A 26,049-nucleotide genomic window follows, 5' to 3' on the forward strand; every position below is an offset into this window, starting at 1 on the left:
AGTTACCTACGACGAGAACTAGTGGTATTAAAACAAATGAGTTAAAATACTCTATTTATAACTCTACAGAATTATCAAAGGTCATAAGATACCCTCAAACCATTGCCCGTACTCTACTATATTCTGGAGAAAGGAAAAAAATAGATTAGCGCCCGTGTTAGAGAGCGTCCATTTTAATCAAGCCGTCCAACAATGTCCATTTCTTAGATGAAATTAAACTCAAGAAGAGAGAGGAACACAAAAAAAAGTCAAACTTGAAACGAAAGACGGCAATAAATGTCTTTAACTTCAAGAACAATACACCGAGAGCATTTCGATAACGAATAAAAACCATTATATACTCGAGAAACTTTTTTTTTTATTTCTCCTCTTCAATACTATTCATGATTTCTACACGATGTAAAAGAAGTGAAAAAAAGGAGAAAAAAGTCATTTCTTAACTCGGTCTATTTTGGACGTTAATTTCATTTCCTTTGAAAGACGCTTACGGACCTTAAATGAGATTAGCTACAAAGAAATAAATGCCCGTCGATACAAAATGAGAAGCTTCTCTTGGAGGATACAAGTGAGTATACTGTTAAGAAAAAAAAGAAACGAAATAAATCTGTTTCCTTTCGATCACAGGTATTAGGTCTTCACGTGTATTTCTATTATTACTATGAATTTATTCGGAAAAGCCCACGTGAAAGAAACGCCCACTTTCCAGAAAAAGAGTCTTACTATATGTATTACTTAAAGTTTCGTGTCATTCGTGATACTAAGAATAGACATCGATCAAGTACAGCGTGCCATTTTCGAAGACAACCTGATTTATTGCTAGTGGGTGTGGGTGGATGGGTCATATGTTCTTTTTGTTGCATTAATGAGGTCCGATCTTGTTCAATTACGAAGTACCTTCTCGAAAGTTCCGTGTTACGCGAACTTGCAATTCCTCAAACAAATGAAGGTACTCGCATGACTTCTACGACCCCTTACTTACATCATCGTTTAGTACTCTTTCTTTTTATTGTATTGTTCTGCTTGAGACTCTACTACTTGCTTGTTACAAAGTAAGAAGGCTTTGATAAAATGATCGACCACGGTGAGAGATATATACCGTATTTCTTGGCCCAATCGCCGCATGGACGCCAGCACCACTGTCAAATAATAATAATAACAACATTCAAACAGAAAAAAATTGTTTAATGAAAGTGGTGGGTACCGCATCTTTTCGGGATGAAATTTAGTTTTCTTGTTATTACTGTTTGTTCGAATTCTTAAAATATTTAATGTACAACACAGAACGTGAAAAGAACGCAAACGACCGAAAAAACGTGATCGGGGGAGCCAAAAAAAGGTCTACTGCACGGACAGAGATTTTTCTGAAGCCGCCCCTGCTCCGATTGTACTGTTCTGACGTTGGTGGTCATTCACTGGTAATTAAAAACTGATGGATAAAGGTTTCCTATTTGAATGGCAATCGAAAAGGGGTATTTGCATCTCAAAACAAAATTTTTGATTTTTCAAGCTTCAGATCCACTTTTCGAAAGTTTTTAAAACAGAAACAAATTCGTGTTAACAAGTAGCAAAGAGGAAACTTTTCCAGCTCTTTACGCTCAAACGTGGTAATTTTTGAAATTATCGCGATGAACAGCTCCAATAAATAAAGGATTAAGGTTTAGTTCGCCTGAGAACGAAATTTAGGGGAATACCTAAAGCTCCAGTGGAAAATGGCCAAATATCCTCATTCAAGTTTGAGGTTCTTCTCGTGGTAATTAACGGCATCATAAATGTAAAGGGGGGGGAGGGGTAGTAGAGAAAAGAGGGGCCACAAAGCGGGACCTGTAACTGACAGCGAAGAACGCAGCCGATAACGTTAATTATGAAATTAAACCGATCCCGAGAAATCTTTTGAAAGAACACTCTGTCGCTTATCGTTTGTGTTCCTCTTCTTTGTCAATAGGTCCTAGAAGAACCAAACGAGAGCATCTCATCGATCTCGTTGGGAAACGTTTAAAGTTATCTCTCGAGCCTTACCACGGCCGGCACTCGATGTCTAGTCGAAACTCTCAAGAGTACGAGCCTTTCAAGGCGGGAGAACAAAACAAAACAGGATATAAATCTTCAGGCGACTGAAGTTTTCGCGATACTTTGTCTTTGGTTATATCTCTTGTAAACACAAAATCTTAATCGTGATATTCAAATTTAATCGTTGCATCATAGTTCAGTGATTTCGAACTAAGTCATGGCATGGTTTGGATATTGTATTGAAATGCGCATTATAGAAACTAGAAGATGATACAGAGTAATTAGAAATATTCAGGTTTGAGACACGGAATTTTTCATCCTCACTTTTTTTCCTCTTATTATAAGGGAATTCAGCGTTTAACAATTTAAATTCCACGTTTTATTCTGCAGTGAATATACCAGATGAGTTTATCGGAAAAGCGATTAATGCAATGCTTATGCAGATATTAGTATTGGGTGAATTTGATTGCTTCCGACGTATGAAAATCTTATCCGATATAAATAATATAAAATTGAAAAAGAATAACGTTGAACTGCCTATAAAAGATACATTAAATAGGTAGCATTGGGGACAACAATGAGATTGTGTCAGACATGAATGTGGGCTCTCCGCAGAGAAAAAAAAACACATCAGTCTCTTAAAACATTTATTACAAGCACAAACATATAAAATACAAGAGTGGCGTTTCACAACCCGTTGCCATCCTTCAATATAACAATCTCATTCATATTCGTGCGTGCCGCAGCGCCATCTACTGATGAAAAGACAAAGCTATAACTAAAAATCTCACAACTCGGCCATCCTGCAGCTCACTCTGTCCTCAGTGACAAAAAAAACAAAAAAAAAAACATGAAAGCAAATGGACACAATATTTGTATAAGAATAAAAAAATCAAAACATAGTAAATTGGCACGTTCTAAATATTTCATAGATCAGATCAGTTGAGGTAAGACAGGACTTAGAATGTTCACCGACTTTTTCCACCTCGGGTCTGTCTTTAATAAGATTCACTTTCGTTACCTCATACGGAATGAAGAATTTGGGTCTCAATTTCGGTCCTGAACCGAACTCCGTCCTTTGTGTAGTACGAGTTCTATGAATATTTTTCTGTCTTCTCCCTGACGCTATTTCTTCGATGATGGAACTCTTGTTAAGAGGAATGTCGACATCTTTGGTAGATAAGCTTTTCATCATTGAGAATGATTCTCCTCGAAACATTCGTCTTTTCTGGGTTGTATGTCGAGACCCGTCTCTCTTAATTTCGAATGGAATCCACGCAGGGTTGGTCTTCTTGGCTCAGTTCAGCACAACTCTGAATGAGCAACCTTTTCTCCTCATTCTTGTGGAAATCGACTCCACTTTCGTCGAAGCACGATAAATCCAGTTTTAGGATACCAATTCCAATCACTGCTTGAAAGTTCAGTGATGTTGTGGGTATACCATGCCACGTAAGTGAAACCATTTCCGTCCAACTGAATTTCCTGTTCAAAGGATCCTTTAGTCCACACCTACACCGCCCCAGTTCTAGATGATAGTATAGTATGGGCTTACTCGCCAACAGCTTGTCTGAATACATCCTCACGCAAAAGGCACACTGTGCTGCCCGTGTCGACGAGTGCACAAACTGTCAAGTTTTTGAGCTTTATCTGTTTAATAAGAACCTTTCCGATCTCAGTACTGTCACATATTGATACTCCTATGTAAGTATCTGGCGTTTCCTCTCTCTCTCTCGCTATTCTCATTGAACGACGCTGAGCAATTGTTGTTCTCGGATAACCGAGACACCAGAAATTCAAATGGCCGAAGTTACCGCATCTGTGACATCTTACTTAACTCTTTCTGTCGTTTTTCTGAGTTCATCTGTTTCCAGGCGTCAACCTTTTTAAATCTTCCTCTTCTGTGTTTCCGTCAAACTTTCGTTTTAATTTTTTTTTATTCGCCTTTTATTCAAAGTTTTATTCGCTCTTGTTTTAGAGTTATTATTTCCCTGTCAGAAATTAAAAAGTGCTTTAAGAGTGTTATGGTAGTGAGTGGTAAAAAGTAGTGGTAAGGACCATAGAACAACGTTACCAGGGAAAATGGTCAACCTCGACGCTGGCTGACTACTGTTGGACAATTACATCAGATTATATCTAGTACAAGCGCAACACAAAACAAAGTACGTGCCAGCTACCGATAAATGAACCATTGTGCTGTAAAGCCTTTGCGGGTTTCTGTGTATTTTGTTGGGTTTTTATGTACGAGTTGTTGCCTCTATTATATTGAAGTTTCTATGTATTTGTGTTTTTGTGTGTTCCGTATATTTACTTTGTTTTTTATACTCTTATATTGTGTTTCAATGTATTGCATTGTATTACTATTATATGTATTAAATGTGCGATTGCAAAGAATACCGTAGTCCAGGGATTCTTAACCTATGGGTGGTGACCCAATTGGGTCACCGAGGCTTCAGAGATGGGTCGTTTAGATCATTTAACGGAAAGAGTCTCGTGAGTTATGGGTCCCTATTCAAAATTGATTCGCACGGGCTTCCGAGATGAGTCGTACAATAAGGCATTACAGCCAGCGACTCTTGAGCTATGGATCACGAACCAAACTTGATTCGCAGAGGCTTCTGAGAAGGGCCGCACAAATCGACTTAGACTTACAACCAGGGACTCTTGAGCTATGGGTCCGATTCAGACTTGATTCGCAGGGACTTCCAAGACGGGTCGCACAAACCTATTTACAGCCAGGGATTATTGAGCCATGGGTCTCAACCTGGACTTGATTCGCAGGGGCTTCCTGGATGAATCGTGCAAACCCACTTACAGTTCTGTGAGATGCACATATTGCATCACCGGTATTTTATCAATTTAGAAAAATAAATACTCTCATGGGTCGCGAATCTGATCTTGTGTTTGATTTTCGGTCGCGGCTGAAAAACGTTATGAACCCTTGCAGTTGCCAATCCAGCTTTTTAAGGTCGAATTCGTGTTCAGCATACCGAATTACATAAGAATTAACTATTTTTGTTTCGGACTCAGAAACTTTGTTAAAATTAGTTGTTCAATATAATCAGATGAAACTTATGAAAGCCAACGGATAAGAATATAAAGTTCATAATTCTCCGTCTATAGACCAACTCCAACAACGAAACCGGGGATGAGTCTACTAATATCATCTTACAAGCAGGATTAGGCAACCACATTTAACTGAAAATCTTCAAACATATTAACAATTTGTGTCTCCCTAAATTTTTATCGCGAGAATTATCAAAGAAAAATCGTCAGAAAAAAAAAATTTGTTCAGCAAAGAGCCAAAATAATGACCGCCATCTACTCGCTGAACGTGATTAACTGGTAGCCGACCGGTATTGCGAAGTCTTCGCATCGACTGTTTGACCAAATAAAATGCATCACATGATTCAAGAAACTATATTATTTAATGTGATTCAATTTATTGTGTTTATAGATATATTAATACGGCAAGGTGAATTCAACGATACGCAATTGATTATCATCGAACTTGGTATATACCATACCGACCATCCTATACCGTAACAAGATGAAAAGCGACGAACTCACGTCCCAACTTCAGAAATACTTTTTCCAGCTTCACCAAAACCATACAATATAGACTGCTTTACTCATTTGAATACAATGAGTGCTGGGAAAACAGGTAAGAATAAAACAAACTTTAAACCTATTTAAAAAAAACATTGAAAGCTTTGTATGCGTAACCACCAATATCTTATTCCAAAATTAACGGGGTTTTATGCAATGAGATGAGAAATTACCACTAGTCCCTGAGCTAGAGTAATTTGGTACGACTTCTCGGGACCTTCAGAAATCATCTTACGTCCTATTTTTAAATACGATCTCATTTTTTTAATAGAATCGATGCTCAGATGTTTCAAGATCATATAGATGCCACCCATTATTGACTTTCTGAACTAACTTTAATACAAACCAGCAATTTGCCACTATAGAATTTAACCATGACCATGATATTTAAATGATTACGAAAAGAAAGAGTTGAAGAAAATAATCAAGAAAACAGTCTTTTCACTGACCCTAAACTGTTACTAAAGGGGAGCTCTCAACTTTATTATCAGTTTCTAATTTTTCTAAATCAATCTCTCTCTCTCTCTCTCTTTTCTTTTTACAAAACCGAAAGATCCTCACCCCCACCCCGAAACATTCGAATGAAAATTCGTCTATTAAAATATTTAAAGTCTATTAAGAAAAGTAGTCTATAAAAATAGCCTATATAAGAAAAATAGTCTATTTTTTAGATATCACCGGCTGAAATTCTTTACTAATAATAATTATGCATTACTTATTTATTTGCATATAGGTAATTGGCCCATTACGAAAGGTTGACAACATTATAATTGTTCACCGCCTGGCAGTCGAGTCGTTAGGGAACTAGCTTCTCACTGTGCAGGTCTGGGTTCGAATCCCGGTTCGGGCATGGATGTTTGTTAACACTAACGAATTCCCTGGACGGATCATGCTGATCCCTTGGGAATGCGTGAGGATCACGTTATTATTAAAAAAAAAAATACACAATAAATTTTAACAAAAGCATAATAATAATAAAAAAAAACAAAAACAAAAAAACATATCATAATTGGTTCAACAATAGAGTGAACAGAAAAAAAATTAAACATCGATTACAAACAAAAGTAAACAGATATTGTGAAAAAAAATTAGCACATCTAATATAAATTTTCTATTGGATGAATTGGTACAGTAGAACCATTTTGAACTCAAATGCGGTCACCCTCTCTTTTACGGATAAGTAATATTATTCCCCCTTGTATAATAAAAGTATGCATTCAACCCTATGATTAACGGTCACTTCCCTCTTTTACGGACGAATTTTTTTGTTCCCCCGCTGCGGAGCCGTTCAAATATTACGTCAGCAATTTTTCAGCCATTTTTTACCCCCCCCCCCCTGTCAGCAAAAGTCAACAAAACTCTACCCCCCCCCTTATCAGCAAAATTTCGTCAGCACTGCCCCTACCTCCTAATGCATATTGGTGGGATCAGAAACGTACGCGGGAGGGGGTTTAAGGGCTCGTGCGCCTTCCTCAGACGAATGCGAAAAGCATGTTTTTTAAAAAGTAAAATTTCGAAAGAGAAAACACCTTTATATACGTTATTATAATCAATTTCTGTTAATTTCAATGCCATTTGAAGGGTAAGAACTGAAAAATTTCCCTTTAAGAAATTCATTACGACCAACCCTTTAAGCCACATATGGTAAACCCTTAACTCGCAGACCAAAAGTGGCCCTGAAGGCTATCCGATGTGGCTTGCCCCTTCAAACCTAATTTAAAAAAACTAAGCAGCGAACTAAGCGGCACATTTACAAATCGCTTAAATGACCCGTAGCACATTTAGAGATCCCTTGAGTGGCATGTGGCACGGTTTTAGAGCACTTAAGCGCCCCCCAGTGCAGTTCAACATCACTCAAGCTACCTGCGAAACATTCCCAGATTACTTAAGTGATTGATCCGTGGCATAATTACGGATCACTTGAGTGATGCGGGGCACAGTTCCAGAGCACTTGAGTGGCCCGGACACAGTTCCAGAGCACTTGAGTGGCCCGGACACAGTTCCAGAGCACTTGAGTGGCCCGGACACAGTTCCAGAGCACTTGAGCGGCCCGGACACATTTCCAGAGCACTTGAAGGATCCATGAAACATTTAGAGGTCACTACAGGGGCTCTGTAGGGGACTTATCAATAGGTAGAATGTTAGTTCGGGTGCCCAATAATTATCGAAAGGTTTTTTCCGTTTTTGGCGCACCGAATTAGGTCATTACGAATATTTCATAAAGGGTAATTGATGACCTAGCATCATTTAGACACCCCCACCCCCATCATCAAAAGTCAGCAAATCGGAAACCCCATCGATGCAGACGTAATACTTGAATGACCCCTGCCCACAAAAGAGAGGTTTTACTCTATATTTACCAACTGTATTTGAGACCACGTTCAGTAAAATCAAAAAACTGACAGTGTGGCAAAATATATTTGTTTCGGTAAATGCGAAAACTTTTTTACTGCAGTAAAACCTGTCTTCAACGGAATCTTAAGGGACGGGACTGCGATTTTTTTTCGTTGAACTCAGGTTTCCGCTTAATTCGGGTTCAATTGATGTAATGCGTAAAATAATGAAACGATCTCGTGTGTGATTGTATTAAAATAAAACTAAATTGAAGATAAAGTAAATAATTTAGATAATTTAACAATAGATAAAATAATTAATAATAGATAAAATAAATAAATAAATCATTAGTATTATAATTACTAAATACCGTATTTAGGTTTTGATAGCCATCTGTATAAAATTCCCACCTACATTGGTTTTTCTTCTAAAATAACGGCATTTACGTTCTTTTTATAACTTCCTCAAAAATTTTCAATTAGAGTGTCAATATCTGTCGTACTAAATTGAGTTTGCACATTATCGACTATGTTTATGTAATCCTCAGCATCAGGGCCCAGGAATTTTGTAAGGGAAAGAGCAACATGATTTTTACATCCATATCACTGCAAAATTCGATGATTTTAGAACGACGTTTTTGTTCCCACCTAAAATTTGCCACTTCCCCCTTTAATTCCGGTCCCGCTCAGCCTTGCAATCACAGAATGCACACAACTTACATACAATTTTGCAAGTCCTACATATCATTTCGAAATCCTACCCTTAGACTGATTTCTAACGAGGAAAAGCCTACTTTTAAGAAAAGTTTCGTTACAATTTCAGAATGCAACTACTTTACTACACATGGCTTATCAAAACCGTCGTCATCAAAATCATCACAGCGTCAAGTACAGAAACGCTTTTTGCTAATTAAGGGTGGATGATGAACTCGCATTTGCAAGCATAGATTGCGTAAAATATTTCGGTGGAGTACTTTTAACATTCTGTATGATCCTTTCGTCTATTGGTCGCCAAACACTCACAGAGTGTGCAATTTTCCGTTAAAGGGTACAATTTTCCTTTCCGTTTCCGCGTTAGACAAGTTCCTTTTAATCCGAGAGTTTTTCAATGTGTACTTTGGCATTAAAATTACGGGACCACGATTTTTTTCCCGTTAAAGACAGGTTTTACTGTATTATCATTTTTAACAACTATTCGAGTATCCCTTTGGAGACGTGAGCATTTTAGCACGTAAAAAAAGTAACAATCAGAAATTTGGATCCTTTGACAGCTCTATGAATTTTTGTTCAATGTTGCTGTGCAAATTTCTTTTGATATGATGGATTCGCAAATTTTCCCAATTCTCATTTCCTTTTTATTTATTTATTATTATTATTATTTTTTTTTTTGATTGAAGCCAGTAAAAAAAATTTTGATTTTTGCATTTCTCCTCAGAGTTCACTCTCTCCCATTTCTCTCTCTCTCTTACCACTTACATATTTTTCTTCAATTTTATAAGCAACTGGGAAATTTTATTTCTTCCTTGAAATAATAAATAATCTTCTTGAAATTCCTTGTATATTCGCAGAGGTGAGATTCATGCCTGCATCATGTGATAAATAATAAATCGATTTCTTATATGCTAAGTAAAGCTACTAATATTACGTGAAAAAATTCAACTCCACTTTTAATGCATATTCTTACGACGGGAATAAAAAAAAATAGCATATCGTGTAGCTATTCGCATTTGTGACAGAAATGGAACACAAACAGCGCGGGATGACGTCTAATTTTTTTCCCCTGTAACGTACTCCATTCGAGCAATAGATTCACTTTTATATGTATGAGTATTTCGTTTGTGTGTATGGTGTACGAATGACGGACGAAATGCCAGCATTCAATCGTAGGGTATGTTGAATGCGGTCTGCGATTATTTGACGTAGAATTCGAAGCACTAAAAAAAAGCACAGCTTTCTCTCGCATATAAGGGAAAACATCGAGTTTCGAGATAGAACGAGAAAAAACCGAGATAAATATATTTTTCATAGGAATTCGATATGGTACGACATCCCACTGAAATTCTGTATCTATCATATAGGTGGGGATAAATGCTATAGCACAAAAGCATAGCGGACGTGGTGAACCGAATCCAGAAATGAATACACGTGCGAATAAAGTACAGTACATTCATGCGCTCATCTATAAATAAATGTGGATCCTATCGTTGAATTTTATTTTTCAACTCATGTGAAACACCCGTGGTTTCTTGTATATTAAAAATTGGTGTAACGTAAAAGCCCTCTTCTATCACAGTAAATTACAACAATTAGCCTCTGGTCCAAGTCTCATCTATCATCCATTGTCCTTAATTTTGTAATCAACCAAAATTTTCTCCATATTTTTCTCTTCTGCAGTCAACAGTAGGTACAGTAATCCTGCACAATTTTATTAAAAGAATAGCGTGTGAATCTCTCCCGTTAGAAGTGAATGGAATTTAGGCAATGGGTGTGTCAGGGGTCTTCATCCCATGGCTCGGGGGCCAAATGTGGCCCTCTGAGCTTCTTGCTGTGGCCAACCGACCATTATTAGAAAACATACTTTACGTAGAAAAACGATTAAATCCAACAAAAAAAAATTCGTTATAGCTCTTGCTACTGAAATTTGCACTGCTGTATTTAGAACTATGAGGTACTTGCCAGATTCAATAGTAACGTAGTTCATTTGGTACATTAGAAGGGTATACATAATTACAGAATTTACAGAAATGCTAAAAACACCTTAACGCAAGAAATAATTTTAGAATCATTGATGAAAATAATTTCATAATTAATGAAAACATTAGTTACAAAACTAGAAATAATTTCAGAATTATTGAGAGTAATTTCAGTATTGTCAAGAGTAATTTCAGGATTATTATAAGTAATAATTCATGGAAAAAAATGATTTTTGAAAGAATAATTTCATAATTAATGAAAATTTAAAATTAGTAAAAAAAAATAGTTTCACAGAAATATCGGGACAAATTTCATTTTTAATAAAAACAATAATTGATTGAAAAAAATTAATGAAAGGAAGTTATTTGCAAATAAATAAAAATTCAAATTCAATGAAAGAAATTGATTCGGAGTAAATAAAAATGTTCAATAAATTTTGGGAACCAGTTTAATAACCGAGAATACCGCGGTATGACTGAGTGGCCAGCGGGCTTCTCTGAAAGTTTAATTTGGCCCGTGATGTCTGAAAGGTTGAAGTCCCCTGGAGTAGGTGAGGATAATGAGAGATTTTAAATCAATATAAATTTGAAAACGTATTAGTAATACGTAAGCAAATTTTCAGCCATTTTTGACCCTTCCCCTCTTCATAAAGGGGTGGTTGATGACGTAAGCAAACTTTGAACCCCCCCCCTTCCCCCCCCCCTCGATGCTGACGTAATACTTGAATGACCCCTAAACAGTCTTATTGCGTATTTAAACTGATTATTTAAATAGTCCGAGAATGACACAGTTGATTTGTGGTACCAGAAATAAGATCTATAAAGGCATTTGATTTTAGGAAATTTCCAAATATCGCGCAAATACGTGTTGTACGGCTTATAAAATCCGACGAAGTGATTTTCCACGGTGTTTATAACGTAGAACCTAGCCCCTTCAGAACGAGATGCCTCCAATGATTTCGCATTCGAAAATAGTGTAAAATGATACGACTAAACTTTTCACCTAGAAGAGTGCAAACTCACTTTCATCGACACGCTAATGATGAAAGGTGGGCGTCTATGCCACGGACATTATCCCATGTGCTCACAACGATTAATCGTTATCAGAGATCTGAGTTGCAGATGGAGTGATGGAAGTGTTTCAACTTTCGTGACGCTGATTTTCATCGAAACAGTTCACTCCACCGTGGATAAAAAATGTTTCACTTCGTTCGTGCATTCATATTTACGTTCTTGGCAAAGGCAAAATAAAGATCAACTAGACATTTTGAGCGATCTTCTAAAGTCTATCAACATCTAACTAGAGAGAGTAAAAAAATTTGAAATATGCGACCATTTTTCCAAACTATCGTTAGTATCTTAATTCTTCTTATCTTCTTACAGTAAAAACCCTCTTAACAGTCACCCTTCTTTTAAGGCCAAATAATGGATGCATTTCACACCCTTGATTAACGGTCAACCTTCCCCCGCATATGGACAACTGTTTTTGTCCCGCCTATGTCCGCAGAAGAAGGGTTCTACTGTATTTGTAGAGTTGCTGAACTCTACAAAAATTTATCCTCATCCATAAGGATAGGGATAGGAAATACCGACGAAGGATTAGGATTACAAGCTCCTCATCATGTAGAACTATATTGCTAAGAGCAATTTAATCCCTTTGTTGATCTAAGACGGAAAGAAGAAGAGAGAGCGAAAAACCAATGACCAACAAGCTCATCCTTCAAATTCTGCAATTAGATTAGATTTTTAGAATTATTTTAACGCCAACATTTTTAGTACCAATATTAAATAACCTGCCTATGGAACTCGGTATCACATCTGATCTAAAGTGGGTCTAATTTTATAAGGTTATAAAATTTCCAACGCTCATCTCCCAGCTTCGTCTTAACTATGAAAGTTAGTGATTTTAGGCCGGTATTACACTATAAAAGTTTGATAAAAGTAATTTTATAAAACTTGAAAAATTCCACCAATAAGATTATCGGTTGCATTTGCTCGAATCTAACCTATGAGCTTTATTGGTTGAATTTTTTGAGTTTTATAAAAGGGATTTTATCAAACTTTTATGGTGTAATACCGGCCTTAAACACATTGTCTACAAAGTCGATCACATGAACATTTAACAATTGATGAGAAAAAAAAAGGGTGAATGTCTATTCACATGTATATTTTTATTGTCATCTGTATGCTTCGAAATTCACTGACATTGCTGTCTCGTGACTCGAAAAGACCCACTCGCACGATCTCTCAACCTGTTTCTCCTTAACTCAGAAAACGCGTCTATACAATATGTTCTTCGATTTCGAAACATGCAACAACTGGAGGAACATCGATGGGAAATGTTGATGTGTATCTCTAATCAATAGTAAGTCAACAATACCGGCGTTATCGTTCCACGTTAACTGAATGGAAATTCGATTTGTGCACGATATATTTGTGCTGCATCGCATAATTGAACACATGACTGGATCGTGTCTGCGAATGGAGAGTGTGTCTTGACCATCCATCAAGTTGGTCCTCGCACTACGTGTCTAGCATGCAAAGGCATATGACATTTTTAAGAATTCTGAATGTGCATTATCAACTTGATGAATATTACTTTCGTTTCGCGGCATCCAAATATAGCCGTCGCTCATTTCTCAATTCAATTACTGCATGGCTTCTTTTGACGTATTCGGATGTACATACATAATGACAGATCAGTTGATCTTCGCAAGCCGCTGTGTGGTTATGTGTGCATCACGAAGACACAAGTTCGAATTCCACTGATGGAGGTTACACAGTAATAATGAAGTTTGTTTTCTGTGTTTTTTCAACTTCGAGGTGCGAATGCGAAACCAACTCCCACATTTGAAAAGGTCACTTCACACAGAGCAATCGGGCGATCTTAACGTAAATTTTACACATAATATAACGGGAAAAATAATTTGCCGAGTCGTTCAATTCTGAGTTAAGAAGACGGATTAAGAAGTCGCACTTCTTAAACACATTTTACAGACATTTTTCGGAATCAAACTTCACGTTAGGCACACGTCACATTCCGATGTACAAGTTCGATAGAAGATCCTCAGAGGAATGTTTGCATGGTGCATGTGTGGTTTAGTAGTAGATGATGTTCGCACAAGATGGCTATATAGATCAATCACATTCGATTCTTATTCAAGTTATAGCAGTAATACTGAACTTAGCATAAACGAACATACAGTAAACCCTTTATATTCATCACCTCTATTCGGTTGGTTGGCCAATGCCCACTCTCTGCTGGTATTCCCGGGGTTTAACATAGACATAGGCCTACTGCTAAAATTACGCTGTTTAATGTTTTCATCTTCGCAACCGGTCGTCTATCCGCCGATGAACGAACAGTCGGAAAAATAACCTACAATTTATAATTAACCCTTGCTGTTCAAAAAAGGATGCAAAAAATTTTGTTTCGTGCAAACTTGTTTTATTTTGTGGACAGAGTTCCAACATAATAAAGGTATGATTTAAATTACAGAATCGTACCTTACGGATGGATTAACTGATTCTAGAGATAATATAGATTACAGGACGCGGCCTTATTGGAATCAGAGATGACGAGGATGAAGAATCTTTGACAGTTTCCTGTAGAGGAAGCAAGCGAACGATACATTTGCCCCCTTATAAGTCGATTACTGAGAATTTAAGGCCCACCGAGTCCTTTTCGTGACAGATTTGTTGGGAAAAAATCAGCTCAAAAGAAAGAATGAATTTTGAATGAAAAATCGAAAGAAATTCGACTGAAAACATGAAAATTTAATGTATTTAAAAAAAATAATTCCATACAAATTTCACATAATGAAACAGATGGTGGCATTATTCATTATTACACGGAGGTTTTTAACAGCTGGCTGATGCGAAGATCACATCAGCCAGCTGTTAAAACCTTCGTATGGATAGCGGAGAGTGTGACATCATCCTCGGATTATTCATTATCCATTAACAATGGTTCATTAATGGTGACTTCTAGAAAAAAGTTTTTCACACATCAGTGTTAAAAATGTTCACTTTTCTTTTTCCATCTATTGTAATCGCTCACCTTCCATCATCTCTGCACGCGGCTACATTTTTCCGGAACAGCAAGTAGTTATTTTAGGAGAGAACATTTAATTTCATTGTATATTAATTCATTCATTTTGATATTATTGACACGTCATTTTTATTTTTTATGGGTATCTTTCTTCAGCCACCTCGTTGGGCATTTTGCCTGTTATGGCCTTTTTGTATTTGTGCGTTTGTTATTAAAATAAAACGTCAAAATGTTCTCTACTGGAATTTGAGAAATTTCTCAAATTTTTGGAATAAATTGCTTGGTACATTTATTTATGTTGCTTTTGATTTAGATACCAGCTATAATACCCGGGGCTGTCAGGGTTTTCTTCGGTCACTGGGAGGATTGAAAAAGTGGCAAACCATCATAAAGGAATTTACTATTATGCATAATACTTTGCAGCGGCAAGTACATAGAGGCATATACACGTTTGAAACGCATTGCAAGGTAATCAAAGTAAACATTCCAAAAGGGATTGTTGAGGCCCAGGAACCATTGTTGCCCGGCAGTGTTTTGCCCGTTTCGGGCATTTGCCTTGCTCTTAAAAACTTTTAAAGTAGCCTATCATTCAATCCGGGCCCTGTTTAGAGTATATGCAAAATTTGGCGGCAACCGATTCAAAATTGTAGATTTGTATAGAGAACATACACACACACACACTCAGAAAATCAATTATATATGTCAATAATACCCGACGTTTTATGAATAAATGCAAAACGTTTGAATACTGCATATACAAAAACACATTAACAATAGTGATTATTCTCTTTAATTTGTATCATAAATTTTTGTCGTTTGATAAGCTCACCATGTCATAATTTACTGACTACAACAGAAGTGAAAGTATGAAAAAAAAATTCTGATTACGAAATTTCGTCCGTATGAATTTGTAGAACGATTTGTGTTAGTAATACATGCGCGCTCATGTGTGTATGATGCGTGGCATAAGTGATGTAAGATTCGCACATGAGGTTTTTCTTATATAAAAAACCGGTGATGAGCTCGCAAAAAAGATACACATAAACCAGTAAATTTAAGGGATCGTTGAACACGTAACGTTCTCCGTAAAAAACACAAGAAGGAAAGTAAGTAGGAAAAAAAACGCTCTCAGAATCTTCAAATGTCAAGGGTTGTGAAAGCTTCGGAATTACGCAAGAGCCCAAAGTGGTGTCGAAGATTTAAAGCACTTCTTGGACGCGGTGGCCAATTTTCCGTTCTCCACTGGCTTTTCTTCACTCATATGCGGTTGGTACTTGAAAACATCCGTTTACACTGTTTTCGAGAAGTTGAATTCGAGAAGTTGCCAACGTGACACTCGGTTCCGTTTGAAGCTATTAGTTTAGAACTATTCGCTCTTTTGTATAACATGGCACACTACAGAAATGAGAGTATGAAGATTATATTCACGGTGTTTTTGGAAAACGTTTTCCCGGATCTAGTGAGCATTAGAAAAATTTCTGAAATGCTCAAAAGATAACAGACACCAATAATGAAAAAATTGGTAGCTATTTTAAGTGCGAAAACTAAAATTCAAATTCGCGTCACTATAAATGATTCTTGACACGTTTATATATCATGGATATAAAAATTTTCTAATGAAAAATTGAATAAATCGGCAAAGATAGTAAGTACATGGGAAAATAGTCTCTCTGAGTTTTAAATGTTTAACTCAAACCTTCTCATTCCTCAAAATTCGGTCTGAACACATGTGCGCTGTTTATTGCCAAAGTTCACCGCCGCATTGAAGGAATTTTCGTGCCAATCAGGTGAATAACAATTATTTCACATACATATAGAAGCAACACTACCGAAAACGATATAGCAAAGCTTCAGACAAGTTAAAATTCCTGCATTTTTTTTTCCAGTAACTGCATGAAATATTTTTTAACAGTGACGAAACCTTATTTTTGAGACTGACAATCTTCCGTGTTAGTCGCACGATATTATGAGAGATTCTGTGCATCCATTTAATAATTCTAACGAAACAATAAGTGTATGTGAAATAAGTAATACGATTTTTTTTCAATAATTTAAAAACAGAAATATATATATTTTTTGATACATTCAAATATAATTAAAATACTGATGTGCTTCGTTTACCTATCTTATGATTGCGGGAGAAAAACGGTAATTAATTTGCAATTTATGTATGTAATTGATAGTTAAAGTGCTACATAAAAAAATCAATTGTCATTTGTTCATTTTCCCCGAAAATTGGAACTAATTAATTGCGCTCATGATGGCAGTTATAACAACTGTAGTAACAACTTGTCTTTTTCTTAAAATTTACTGCATTCGACCTATAAAAATTATACGGGCGTGAGAAAATTTTGAATACAATTTCTTTTTCTCGTACCTATTTGCTTTAAATTTGAATCTTAAAAGCAAAAATTCATGAAATTAAACTATGAAATACACTCCTTACCACACTCGTTACGATAATATTGATACAGTTTATTTTAATGCGGTGCATTTTTAATTGAATATGAAAAGCCTCATTACAAATTTTTCATGGTTTGTGTCAAATGAAGTCAAAGTCATGGTATGCGATGTGTGTCAATATATTTTTAAATTTCATATCTTTCACTTCATTCCAAAATTATAATAATAATACTTTGGTTTTCTTTCACGACAGAAGTTTATCAAAGAAGTGTAAAAGTTGCCGAACGTATGTTCAGCCTTACCTCAGGATAATCTTCATTGGATGGGATGAAAATTCAACCACCGTTGATTTAACTCTAAATCAGTTCACTTCATATGAAGTTTTTTGTTCTATTCAGAAATAGAGACGACAGTCAACGGACGATATGGACTTTTACGTAGTCGGCAGCTACGACACAAATCAGTCTCGTCATGTTGTTTGTACATTCATTTAAAAGTCTATGTCATAACGTCAGGACCAAGAGAAGTCAGAGGTCATGTCACTAACCTCCCTTCTTTTAAAACGACCATCGAATCGGAAATAAATATTACTTTCATATATGTATATAAGGGAGAGAAATAAAAATTAGAAGGAAAAAAAAAGAAATATTTTCTCCCAACAAGTTTGACCCCGAACGCAGGCAGGCCCAGCAGCAAAGAATAACTAAGAAGTAACACGACTCGGTTTTAACGCAAGCAACGTTTGCGTTGAATTCTGCCTCCAGTGACTCCGCCGCTGCTGCTACTTACTTGCCATAGGGAACGCGAAGAGCAAAGAAACCGGGCTCAATGGGCTCCGTTCGACACGACCGTCAACGCCAATTTGGCGAAGATTCTTGGCTTCGTCTTCTTTTAGGTGAAGAGCCCCGCCCTTTCAACATCTTGGGCAAATTAAAAACAAATAATAAAGAAAAGATTTATCTCTCCTTAGAATTAATCTGCTCGATTTAAAGACAAACATTCGTTGGATCTGTACAACGCGTGACAGTTATTTTCTTTCATCTTTTGTGCTCTTTCTTCTCTATTTTATTTAACATCCTTAGACTTAGATAAAACTAATTATGAATTATAAATATCTTCTTAAATAGCCAAATATTATATATTATATTATATCCGAGCGCCGTTGACAAAAAATGCTTGCAATGTTATTTGTAAATTTTTCTTAACGATTTCTTGCTTGAGTAACAATATATCATACGTATTACCATCTGGAAACAGACTCGACATATTTGACTGAAAAAAAAACCAGATCAGATACGTTCAGTGAAAAATTGTATCGAATGAATACATAAAATCGTTATCAAAATTTTTGATGTTCTGAAATACCGAAATCTACTGTAAATTTTGTCCCAAAAAAATAAACTAAGCTGAACAATCGATTGAAATAATCAGTTTAACATTTCCATCACACAGCTCAAACACCAACTTAATATCCTCCCACTTACCTCCCGTAGATATATCGCTCGCCCATCATTACTTTTAAAAATTATCCAGGAACGACTAGTTTAACATTGGCACTAACCACATTTTCTAATCAAATCTTCACATTTTTCCAATAGACTCATAGGTGGAGATAGACTTGGAAGTCTGGGGGGGAGGGGGCAGTGGTCAGTATTGCTGGGGGACAAGATGATGATGATGATGATGATGATGAGATGATGTCAATTTATATATGCACATATACATTAGACTAGTCGACTACACCTTTGGCGCTTGGGGGCGGGGGGGGATCGCCTCCCCCCCCCCCCGTATCTTCCCCCTTGAATAGACTCAATCACTCCCAGAAATTGAAACCCTTTTTTGCATCCACAGACTGCTTCAAATTGAGTTTTTTTTCGCGTACAATTATTGATTGGAACAACCTTTCATCAAATTCTGTAGACTGTACTTCAATCTCTGATTTTGTATGTAGCATCAATCGCCTATGTCAAATCCCATCACCGGACCCTCTTGTACAGGCCTTGGCCAAACAATATTGTATAAATAAATAAAATAAACTAATCAATCAATCTAAACAGCCAACTGAGCTATCAATCAATAATCACATTGTTACTACTGTATCTGATGGAAACCATTCTTACTAATGCAACTGATAGAAACAGTTGTTATTAATACAATCAATGCAAACCCTTGCACTAATGCAGCTGATAACAACCATTGTTTGCACCTGATATAAAACATTGTTTTCTTGCACCTGATAGAAAGTGCATCTTTCATCTGAGAGTAACAGTTTATACTAGTATGTAACGATCAAAACAGTTACTGGAAACAACCTGCAATCAATAGGAACCAATGTGTTCACAACTGATAGAGACCATTGCGTTTCCAAGTGATAGAAACAGTTGTTACTAGTGTAATTAATAGAAACCATCGTTTGCGACTAATAGAAATTATTGAGAAAAATGATTCACTCCCCACTGTTCATACGGAGTCCGAAAGCCTGGACAACCAAGCGGAGATGAAGATAAAGTTCGGAAAGAAAATTCCCATTCCTCTGTGGGGAATCGAACCAACAACATCTCATTGTCCAGGGAAGTGCTCTACCATTGAGCTACAGAGAATAGACATATTTTATTTCCTTAGATCATATGTATGAACGCTGAATGTCCTCTGTAGCTCAATGATGGAGCACTCGCGAGGACAGTGAGATGTTGGTCGATTCCCCACAGAGCAATGGTAATTTTTTTCCGAATATTATCTCCATCTCCGTTTGGTTATCAGGCTTTCGTACTTCGTAGAAACTATTTTTTGTAACTGATAGAGATGTTTGTAACAGATGGAACTGACAGAAACCATTGCTTGCAACTGATAAAAACAATCGTTACTAATACAACTGATCATTGTTATTAGAGAAAAGTATCATTTGGATACCAAACATCATTAATTAGCTACAGTTGAATCAGAGCTACTTGGAATTCATCATTGATTTTAACTACATTAGACTGTCGATAATTCGGCGGTGCGCTAGTCCGGCCGGTCCAGTAATCCGGCGTGTTTAGGCGCGGGTTTTCTTCGTGCATAGAAGAGTAAAACATGACACTTCATATGTGTGTATATGTGCGGATTAGTTTCTATTATTTAAATCATAAATGTTCAACCTTTGGCGCTCGTTCATCCCGAATTTGGCCTTCGGTGTCATCTGATGTGGCCCACGATCTTAAACCTAATTTTGTAAAAGTGAACTAAATGACACATTACAGGCAATTTAAGTTACGCGTGGTGCATTTCCTATACCACTTAAGTGGCCAGCAGAACATTTCCAGATCACTTAAGGAACCCCCGGCACAGTCCCAGATCATTTAAGCTGCCCGCAGCACATTTACAGATGATTTAAGTGAACCAAAGTACAGTTTCACATCACCTAAGTTGCCTGCAGCTCCTTCTAAGATTGTTTAAGCGATCCCCGGCACATTAACAGATCACTTAAGTGACCTCTGACATATTCATAAATTACTTGAGTGACCTGTGGCACAGTTCCGGATCACTCAAGTGGTCCACGGCAGATTTACTGATCACCCAAGCAAGTGGTACGCGGTGCACCCAATCGATCCGTAGGACGCTTATAAATCATTTAAGTGGCCCGCGACACGTTTGCAAACCAATGACCCGCACTCTTCTAAAGGTTGAGTAGCTTCATTTAAATGGATTTTTTCCAAAAACTTCCAGAGTAATCCGGCACACCCTGGTCTGATATGTACCGGATTAGCGGGAGTCTACCGTACTTAAAAACATTGTCGATAATCATTACTTAACAACATAATTACATGGTTGATTTCACATTTCGAAATAACTGCATTCATAAAGACCTGTTGTTGGAAAAGCTTTGTTTAAAAATCAAGAGAGATATTCAATTATCTGATAGAACTACCGTCTTTTCAAAGTAGTTCAGCGAACGTACTGCGCGTATCAACGACAGAAAATGTATCTAGTAATTACATGGGCATAATTTGAACTGTTATTATGCACTTGTTAATACTGTACATATAACTATGTATTATTTAAACACTTATTAATATTGTACATAACCAGTAGAAACATTCGGCGAGTTATCTGGATAGCTGTGTCGCATTAAGGAAACCGTTGTAAAGTGATAAACATGTCTCTGCATTCTCGAAAAACGCATTTTTGGAACCATGTCAATCAAATATATTCAGAAAGCAAGACGTACCTTACTAAACCAAAGTTATTAAATCCGAGCAACCATTGCTACTGGACAGCTTTGAGACATTTTCGAGCTGTCAAAGAGTTGTCTTCACGATTTTCTGATCCTGTTTGTTAAACGCATTAAGAATGCATTTGTATTGAAAGCATACACAGAGATAGACGGAAAAGAATTTCATTTAGTCAAAAACTTTGTTGTTAATGGCATTCAAGGGATTATAAAAGCTTCTCGATACAAACGAGTTGTCGTTAAAACCGACGTTGAGATCTCAAGATTGCACTTGTTTTAAATATATTATTCGATACATGATGGAAATGATTTTACACCTAATTTATTTTTTGAATAATATGCAGAAAAACACTGGCCCAGTCCAGCACATGATCTTTGTATGCAGAGGCACAGAACGTACTTTTTGAACTAGAAGTGATAAAAATTTAGTAGACTCCAGCCCATAAGCGGGTACGTGCTCCTGGGGGATTGCATCCTTCGCCCCCCCCCTCTCCGCCTATGGTATGATCTAGAGTAAATTTCAGAAGACCTTGAAAAGTTCAGGCTAAACTTAAAAATATAGCGATTGAATGTTTCGAATGCCATGGAAACAACCTGTATAAATAGGGATTCGCAGCTTCTATATCAATGTATGTACTTATGTGCAAATGCATTAATAAGTATCAAAGCCGAGATGTGTATGAAAACTTCTGTTACTTAACCGTACATGCACCTCGTAAACATTCTTCTGGGGAATTTCTAACGAGGTGATACGTGCCGGAATATGTGTTCTGGGTGTACGTGTGACCCTAAAGTGTTTATGTTGTCACACTTATGCGTGTTCAGTGCTCTGCATCTACTGCCTTCCACATTAGAAGTGAAAGTGACAGTGCCTGAATATTTACGTTATAAATATCGTGTTGAAGGTCTGTTTGTTCTCGGGACAAAAACCATTTCCTAGTAGATCTTCCTGACCACCACTGTGCTATCAACGGGGTTTGAATGTACGGAAACTCTGCACAATGATCGCCAATCATTCAACGAATCATGTATTGCCATAGCTATTATGAATGCATAAATTTCTAAAAAAAAGTTCTCAAAAGTTTCTCAAAGTTCTAAAAAGTACACCACGAAATAGAAAGCAAAATGCACCGAAAAATATGTCGCTATATCCAAATACAAAGGCCACAACAGACAAGATTCCCAATGAGGTGGCTGAGAAAAGACGCCCATAAAAAATATGGATGTCGAATCTAAACTATATCAAAAATACAGCAACCCAATAAGAGCAATGAAAAAACAATCATGATAAAATATAAATATACTGCCCATAAAAAATTATGGTTTGTCTGATCTAAGTATGGATAGCGCTTGTCGATTTATCCCACCATGTTTAACGTATTTTTTTTTAAACGGGTCGATCATGTTAGTATTCACGACCCCCCAAGGGTGAGCTATTCCATTTATTAATAACCCTTATTAGTGAAAAACACCCTGCGACACCACAACATAGAATTGTCCCTTGCTAAACGATACCGGTGGCGAAGCAGTTGATTCACGATGTGTTAAAAACTCATGATAAATTTTATAAATCCCGTTGAAATTTTTAAAAACTTCAATCATATCCCTCTGGCACACATCTGCGCTCTTCCAATGTAAACATTTTCTAAAAATCAAATCTATTTTCTAAGTCCCGTGTGTCATCAAGAGCACTGGTGGCTTTTCTCTGCACACCCTTGACCAAGTAATTGTCCCTTTGTAAGTATGGTCTCCAAAACGGAAGTCATCGACATTAAATGGGAAGTTCGTTAACACTTATTTTGTTGTATGAGAATAGGCCAGGATCACCACTTATTGGCCTTACATCTGGTATGCCGTTATAAAAACGAGAGTTACTGCACATATAAGAAAAATCTATGTGCAGTAACTCTCAGGAAATCTTTCCAAAATTTGTATTTTTGTATTAGGGTGTGATGGTCAACGCGTCCGAAGTTTAGGTGCTTTCTGAAGTGGCTAGACGTTGGAGTTCGGCCGTGCCATATCGATAAATTCTGAATGGTTTTTATTAAGAGTCATTCGTTTCTTTTCATGTGTTCCCCGGTTTAATCAGTAAATTCCCTCTTACACCAAAAAAAATTACTAGGAAATAAATCGGTTCTAAAAACAAACACAACCCTTCATTAAGGCAATATAAACGTAAAACGATTCCTAAAAATTGTACTTTTTGCTAACAACTTGAATAGGAAAATTAAATAATTAATTTCCTGAAAAATTGATTTCACAACAATTCACGCAACATAAATTTTCTCTAAAAGTATTTTTTAACCTCACAAGATAAATTTCGTACACAGTTAAAATCACGAAATGTTCTGGAAAAGTTTCGGATGGAAAGTTTCGTGACTGATATGGTCTCGTATCTGTCTTGACAAATACGGGAAGCTGAGTCTAATGCAAATCATTCCGATTTGAATATCGCGTGAGCCGAATAGATGCCGGAACCAAGCTTTTTCGACAACAGAAAAGGCTCTGCATTCCGACCACCAAACTCCCTATTTCGGATGAGAAGTACTTGGATAATTCATAAAGGATGAGAAGAAATCATTCTAGACTTGACGAAAACTAATTAATGAATTTCCGAATCACGAATGCTTATCCTCTGGAATTTATGATCTCAGTAAATTAATTAATTATTTAAATGGACATCGTAGTGTATAATCATGGTTTTTAAATACTACAATTCCAGTTTGTGATTTACAAGCTCCATATATTATCTACTGCTATAAAGAGCTGCAGTATTTTTTTTTCTTTGCATTAATGACAAAGTGACAAGAAAAGAAAAAATTTAAATAATCAACAATGGAAAATAATAACATTTTGTGTGTTTTAGTGATGAATTTCTAATTGATCGGAAATCGTTTTCACTACTAAAATCTTCAAATCTCCAAGTAGTATTAGATATTAAATTAATTCTTTTCTCTCTCTCTCTTGGATTCAGTGAAAATTAAGGATAGTTGATAAAAAAATATAACTAAAGATAATTTATCAAAGATAACAACATTGGAAGAAAAATGTAATATAGTCCAACTCACGCGCGGTTGTAACGACACTGAAGATTCTGCGAGATTTTGTCGTTATAACCTAGATGTCATTACAACCAGGGGGGCATGTATAGTAAGCAGGCTGAAGGTTATAACTGTACAGTGTCGATTCAGCTTATAACGTTCCCACTTGAACGTTTTTTTCACTTTGTACGACTTTTTTTTATTATCGTGGTCTCCACAACTCCAACCAATTCTCATTCAAATTTCTCGTTTAGAATGTTTTCCCACTGACAAAATTTCTTCATGACGTTTTTCTTGAAAATATTTATGAACGGGATCCACTGTATTTTCTTCCATAAATCATGTTGCTAACAATTACAGTACAGATACCATATTCAAAATTGTGCAATACCTTTACTGTATTAAAGTTACCCTAGTTTACGACAACTACCAATAGAACAAAAAACATTTCCTCAATGTGACGATAGAGCTCATTCTGTGAATTTTTTTGTAAAAAAAAACGCCATAAAAATAACGAAAATTGTGTCATTTTATCCAAGGTCGTTTCGTTTTCATCGATGTTATAAGGAATGTTCATTAAAACGAAACGATAGATATCTGTACTTCGTAAGGTTCATTAACATTATTTTCTATGTGAATATAGTTCAGACCACCAATTATTGACGATATCGTTGAAATCGATGTCGCTATAACCAAGTTTGACTGTAATAAAAAAAATTACTAAGGTTTTTTAATTAATTAATTCGTATTTTACAACATTATTGGAATCGACTATTTCTATCCGAAAGAGAAGAAAGAGAGCGAGAGAGAGAGAGAGATGTTTATACGAGAATCTGGAAAATCCTCTGCAAAATATTTATATCATTCTCGCTCAAGGAAATTCCTAGAAATCAGGAGGAAAGACACACACACACACATCTAAGAATGACAGAAAGACGAAGGTGGCGGGAAGAAAGATTAAATTCTCTGAGAAAACCGTTACCATGGCAATGAAGAACTTTTCCAGAAAGAGAAAAAAAGAAGAATCGCTACAAAGAATTTGTTAGAAAGGACACTTGAAATGATGCAAAGAGCACAGACAGGTAAGGGGGGGGGGATGAGAGGCCCGGTGGGCTTTACGGATTCGCAGGGGTCGCCAAATCCAGGCGTAACGTTTCCCTCATGGGTCGGTGAAAGTGTTAAGAAGTCGCCAAACATGGAACGGGGGGTGACCGGGGTGGTTTCGGAAGTCAAAATTTCCAAGAAAACGCATAATTTTAAGTATATCGGGATGGAGTAGGAATGCGTATGGAAGATGATACAGGAGACGAAATTTAGCTGCATGGAGGAGAAAGAGGGAGCAACAACGAAGTGAGTTTGTATATTCGACATTTCACAAAAGTAGCGATTTTATATGTTTTCACTTCACTCCCTCCCATCCCCAGTCTCGCAGTAAAAGGAGGAGGAGGGAAGTCCACAAGAGCATTTGCATAAAAGACGAATAAGGGAACACTCTCGAAATAATTAAATCAAGCATCCGAATAAAATTCTCACCATGAGAGTCGCGATCGTTTTCGCAGTAGTTTCTACAATTTAACAGAATGAAACATTTAGAGTAATTCTCGTCGCACCCACGTAGATATTTGTTGAACTGCTACATTTAGCTGTTTTTCCTTCATTCCGGGAACAAACTGGAAATTTCTTTGCATTTTGATACTTGTTGTGC

The 26,049-nt window shown here is 36.6% G+C and overlaps 1 protein-coding gene across 6 annotated transcripts in view; it reads right to left on the reverse strand.

Annotated features, from left to right (window-relative positions):
• The window catches only part of Dgk (diacyl glycerol kinase 1), a 283,957-nt gene extending 266,074 nt beyond the window's left edge, over window positions 1-17,883 (reverse strand). For all 6 annotated transcript variants that reach the window (XM_089236591.1, XM_089236594.1, XM_089236593.1 and 3 more), the window contains exon 1: window positions 17,396-17,883. The gene's annotated coding sequence lies outside the window, so the exon portion shown is untranslated. The remainder of the gene's footprint in view (window positions 1-17,395) is intronic.
• Between the last annotated feature and the right edge of the window lie 8,166 nt (window positions 17,884-26,049).

The sequence above is a fragment of the Pholcus phalangioides genome, unplaced genomic scaffold (genome assembly GCF_987345545.1).
Source record: "Pholcus phalangioides strain wild (caught in Gottingen) unplaced genomic scaffold, Ppha-v1.0 ptg000009l_1, whole genome shotgun sequence".
NCBI lineage: Eukaryota > Metazoa > Arthropoda > Arachnida > Araneae > Pholcidae > Pholcus > Pholcus phalangioides.